A 6,000-nucleotide genomic window follows, 5' to 3' on the forward strand; every position below is an offset into this window, starting at 1 on the left:
ATGGTGTACCAGTCACTAGGATTAATTGTTTCCATGGTTTTCTTCATTCTTCTTTGCTCTGGACAAGGAGACACCCATCGTTGCATCTAGATGGCAGCTTGCTAGCTTTTAAGATCCCAGTTGCTATTCGCCAAAGTAGGAGGTGGAACAATGTTTTGTATAGTATGTTATGCCAATTGAGCTTGATGTCCCCTGCGACTTTGGTCCCAAGCCTGCAGGTTGAACTACTCAGTCCCTCTGGGTAGCTGTCTGTGACCAAGCAGTGACCACAACCTTACCCCTTGTCAGCTCTACTATACACCTGGGAATTCTGATCATTCACATAAACTTATAGGACCATTGTCTGCCAACCCTATATATGTTCTTGGATACCCTCCCCAATTCATAGACATACCTAATAGTTCAGCCTGTCCACCCATCTATCCACTCATATACCCATGTTTGCCTTCACTGACAACGCAATACTATATGTGCAAAAAGGTTCATATTTGTTGTCTGTACCTCCCATGTACCTCTCTATGTCTTTCTCATCCTCAGTGGTGCCATATTGGTCACTCACATTTGGTACATTGCCCTTCTCTTCACCCAAATCAATACTTATCTCTATCTATCCAACAGCCTTTCCTCCCCTCCCCTCCCCTCCCACCCCTGGTAACCAACAAAGAAAATTTCCTTCTATAGATAAACCTTTCCTTCACTTTTACAATAATGGACTAAAACAATATTTGTCCTTTTGTGATTGACTTATTTCACTCAGCATAATGTTCTCCAAGTTCATCCATGTTATGTGATGTTTTGCAGATTCTACATTATTCTTTAGCATTGCATAATATTCCATTGTGTGTATGTACCATAGTTTGGTTATCCATTCCTCAGTTGATGGACACCTAGGTTGTTTTCATCTTTTGGCTATTGTAAATAGTCAACTCTTAACTTTCTCACCATTTAGAAGTTCTGTAACTACACAGTTTTTCCCTCTTTTTGTTTATAGTTGTCCTCACTTGCCAATTGATGTCTCTGGTTCCCTGTTTACAATCTTGGAAGCTCATTTTACTTTGGATATGTCCATAGCTGTGGTTTCTGGGTTATGTCATCTTGTGTATTAAAGGTCGGTTGTCATTTGCTATTTTTGGTTCTCTGTTCAAAGGACTCCCTTTACTATCTCTTGTAAGGTTGGTCTGGTTTTAACAAATTCCCTTAGTTTCTGCTTATCTGGAAATCTCCTAATTTCACCATCATATTTGAAGGACAATTTTGCTGGGTATATAATTCTTGGTTGAAATTTTTTTCTTTCAGGGTTTTATATATACCATCCCATTGCCTTCTTGCTTGCATGGTTTCTGCTGAGAAATCAGAGCTTATTCTTACTGGCTGTCTTTTGTATGTAACACTTTGTTTTTCCTGTGCTGCTTTCAGGTGTGATCCAGTTCTTCCAGCGCATCTCTGTTCTGAATCATATCAGGCCTTCCTTCCTTGTCAGCTGTCTTCTTCCTCCAAACAAGTTAACACTAACAGGAAAAAGTAACTCCACAATTGATTGCAGTTTTTCATGAAGGTATAAATATTATGTGACATTTGCAACAGACTTCCACATTCATTTGGTTTTGTCTGTGGTTGTTGCTTTATCAATGAGCTTTTTCCTGAGTAATTTCAGACTCTGGTTTGTGCAGATGATTGAGGACATTCTGGAAATTTCTTTTTGAATGATCCATTGTATCCAGATATCCCAGACCTTTGAAGTAAAACACACACACATACACACACAGATACACACACATACACACTTCTTCAATCTCTGTTCAGCTGAGAGCCTCATGGTAAATGAGTCAATTTGTTTTTCATTTAAATATTCAAGCAGGAGAAGTAAACTTAATGGGCATGCATGAGAGAACACAGAGCTGTAAACTGGGGGTAAAAAGATAAATTTGTCACATCTCTCATGATAAATGATGCTTGCACAATTAAACAGTGCCAGGCTGGCAATGCTGAACACTTCGATGCATTATATTTTTATCTTCCAGGCCGTTACCCTCATGTTTCCTGTCACAGAATCTAAACATTACAAATCCGTGGAGGAGGGGAGTTTTCAACTCGCAAGGCAGTTATGCCAAGCAGATACAGAAATGTAGGTCAGTGGGTCACCCGTGCAAACCTGAGCAGAAAGGAAGTTTGTCTGATCGGCTGTGAGGCTCAACTCTCCAGGAGCTCTGGCAATGGCTGATGGAAACCTTGAAGAAGGCTGGTTATGAGGCAGCTGCCTCCCAGGGAGCAAGAAAGTCCTAGGAAAACTCAGAGTAAAGGCAACTGGGAGCTGCAAGCAAATGTTGAAGTAGAGACACAGGGAGGGTGGAGCTGGAGCTGGAAGGGTCCCCCTGGAGTTACACAGAAGCAAACATCTGTGGCATTGAAAAAGAAAACAGTGCTGTGTACTTATGGGGGCCCAGAACATCAGGGTGCCCACATTTAAAGGGCTCACTCCCTTAAGGCAGTAGGGTCTATGTGCATTGCTTCGAGCTTGCTAAGGAGCAAATGAATGGATAATTGTTAACTGCAGCCTTTCAGAATGTAGGAGTCTCTGGGTGGTGTAAACAACTCACTTGGCCGCTAACCAGAAGGTTGGTGGTTTGAGTCCACTCAGAGGCACCTCAGAAGAAAGGCCTGGTGATCTACTTCCAAAATATCAGCCATTGAAAGCCCTATGGAGCACAGTTATACTCTGACACACATGGTGTCATCATGACTTGGAGTTGACTCAATAGCACAAAGTTGTAAGGGAGCTTGGAGGTTGATTTAGCTCACTTTCCTACTCAGAGCAGGAATTCTCTCCCTAGAACCCCTGACAGAGGACCTGAACATCTAATTCACCCAAACTCAAGGAGTGATGGGTGCTCAGTGGTATGTGGGTTTCATTACTCCTTGGCATTGCCAGGCAGTTCTTTTCTACATCATGCTGAAGCTTTGAGATGGGGTGGGCATATGTCTGCAGGGTCTATCACCTCATTGCCACCCCTTGAGAGGATCTGGCTGATCAACCAGACCAAGCAGAACTCCCTTACTTTTTCGCATCTCATGCATGTGTTTTCTAAGTCACACAGCAGCTTGGTGGACAGCCTTCCCATACAGAGGCAAGTCTTCTATAGTGTGTGTGCAAATGACTGCACTTCCTGTGGAAACTGCTGACAGAGGCTCAAGGTCCACTTATGTAACATTGATGCCTACCTCCCACCCTCAAAACGGCCACCTGTTGGTTTTGCTTCTGCCTTTGGAGTTCCATGGAGAAAGTCTTTCCTCTCCCAATGCAACAGCTTATAAATCTGAGCGCTCAACTGTCAGCATCCTTCTTGATCTTCTCATGTCCTAGGTCCACTAGTAATGTCTAACTACTTCCTTTCAACTCCCTGAGTGTGACCTGTCCAGGGAGAGAGCAGGGGAAGCACTGCCCTTATCTGATCAGTACTCATGGAACTTTGGGAATATGGATTATTATTATTAATTACAAACTGGGAACAGTTGAAGGCTTCAGAATGTGGTCTGGACTGAAGCAACATAAGCAATTTCAGTGATTTGTCCAGGACAGAAAGATAGTAGCATCCCAGGGACACAGAGTGTGTTGGTATGTGGATGTCCTGCTGGGCATTGACACTAGTAGAAGGAGGAAGACCTAGAAATGCCCAGGCCCCAGAGACTGTTTAGGAGTAGGGAGGGCTCAGGCTTACCTCTGTCCTGACCTCCACTTTGATGCTTCTCGGTGCTACTTTTTGATCAGCAGCAGGGTCTCCAGATCTGGGAACTTTGGTAAAAGGGGAAGGGAGTTAACATCTCTAAACAAGCAACATCTCTTTAGACCTGGAAAAAATGTTCCAGATCTCAAATCCGTTGCCTCAGAAGAGATGGTAGGTTAGTGGCATGGGGCGGGGTGAAAGTCTGGAGCTCACCTCCAGTATTCTCCTGATTTGAGAGAGAAGAACTCCCAAGCTTCACAAACTGGCGTGGGCTCAAGCCCATCTGACCCCTCCACCATGTGGGGAAGCCTTCTCTAAGAGAGCAGGGGTTCCCCTTACTCTGCTCCCAACCCCTGCCCTGTGGACACTCTGTGGTGACACAGGTAACTGATCCTACTCTGGCCCGAGTGTTTCTTTGGCACATAATCTCACAGATTCCCTTGGGTAATTATCCTTTTTCTTATGCTCAGTTATATGGCTTCTGGCACTTTTGCAAAACTTAATACTAGTTACTGTCTAGTCAGTTCCAATACATGGTGACCCCATGCGTGCCAGGGTAGCACTGTGCTCCATAGGCTTTTAAGGGCTGATTTTTTGTAGAGCACCAGCCTTTCTTCTGAGGCACCTCTGGGTGGATTCGAACCTCCAACCTTTCAATGAGCAGCTGTGTTAACCATTTATACCACTTAAACCAAAAAAAACCAAACTCGCTGCTGTCGAGTTGATTCTGACTCATAGCAACCCCTCCTTGGGTTTCCAAGGTGGTATCTCTATGGAAGTTGATTGCCCAATCTTCCTTCTGTGGAGTGGCTGGTGAGTTTGAACCGCCAGCCTTCTGGTTAGCAGTCAAATGCCTTAGGCACTACACCATCAGAGCTCCTTAAGAAGCTACAATTTGCTCACAACTGGTTGACCTGTAGTTACTGGCCACAACCACCAGGAGCAGGTGAGCTTTGCTTGAGGCCTCAGATCATCCTCACCAGGCTTCCAGGACAACATTATCAATCATGTAGGCAAATAAATGGGATGACTTTCCACTGCATTACTATTCCTTCTGAAAAGCATCACTGTTGATTACTATGCTAGGACAAAATTTACTTCAAACTGACAATTTGAAAAGTTTTCCTTGGATTTTAAGCCATGATTTATTCTCTTTCAACCTATAGTTAGTTCTCTGTGCAGAGGACGACTGAATATCTGATGGACATCAGAACTGAGCAAAGCAGACTCTGCCGAGTTGTGGGATCAGAGTGAGGGCTTCTGGGCACAGAGGTCGTGTACCTGAGAAACCACTTGGACCACTGAAGAAATGAGTCCATATTAAGCATATCTGTGTCACAGCACCTCAGAAAGCTGACTTAAAGAGAGGAAAAAAAGAGGCTTTGAGCTGCAAGATGCAATCTCTCTGTCTTCCAGATCCCCCCTGCAAGGAAATGGGGGATCCTTGCTCAAGATAGAAGTCCCAGGACGGTGTAAGTAGTTTCTAACCGGAAAGTTGGAGGTTCAAGTTCACCCAGACCATAAGTACCTCAAAGAAAGGCCTGTTGATATACTTCCAAAAAAATCATCCATTGAAAACTTTGTGAAACACACTTCGACCCTGATACATATGAGTTTGCCATGCAGTGGAGTCAATTTGATGACAAGGGCTTTTTTTTTTTTTTTTTAAACTATATGCCAGGCTTTGTGCTAAGTAGGTCACATACATTTTCTTTTATCCTCTACACCAGCCCTGTGTGGTTGATAGTATTTTCCTGATTCTGAAGATGGGGAACTTGCCCAGGATTGCCTGCTGGTAAGTGGTGAAGTCGGGATTTGGATTTAGACAGACTGACTTGGCAAGCATGCTCTTAACCATTGCAGCTCACAGCTCTTTCAGAAAACAGTCTGCCTCTCCCCACCCTACCCAGTACCCCACTGGGCCAGAAAGTCATCTTTCCCATATCTGCACCTTATTAGCAGAGTTTACCAAAGCCACTTGTTCTGGTTACCTAGTGCCACTCTGACAAGAATATACCACAAATGGGATGACCTTAACAAACAGGAGTTTATTTTTACAATTTGGAGGCTTTAAGTCCAAGTTCAAAGTGCCGGACTCTAGGGGCTGGGTGAAAGTCCCTCAACCTTGGGGTCCAGCTCTGCCTCCTGCTCCTGGTCCACTGGAGCTAGAGGCATTTCTTCACTCAGACAGCTGTTGGCTGCTGAGGCTGAGAAGCCCCAAGGTTGACAAGTAAAAAGGCACAGTCCCAATGTTACCAATCGGCGTGGCAGGCCATTA

Source organism: Orycteropus afer, unplaced genomic scaffold, assembly GCF_000298275.1.
Source record: "Orycteropus afer afer isolate SDZICR_OR568_19922 unplaced genomic scaffold, OryAfe1.0 scaffold00017, whole genome shotgun sequence".
Taxonomy (NCBI): Eukaryota; Metazoa; Chordata; class Mammalia; order Tubulidentata; family Orycteropodidae; genus Orycteropus; species Orycteropus afer.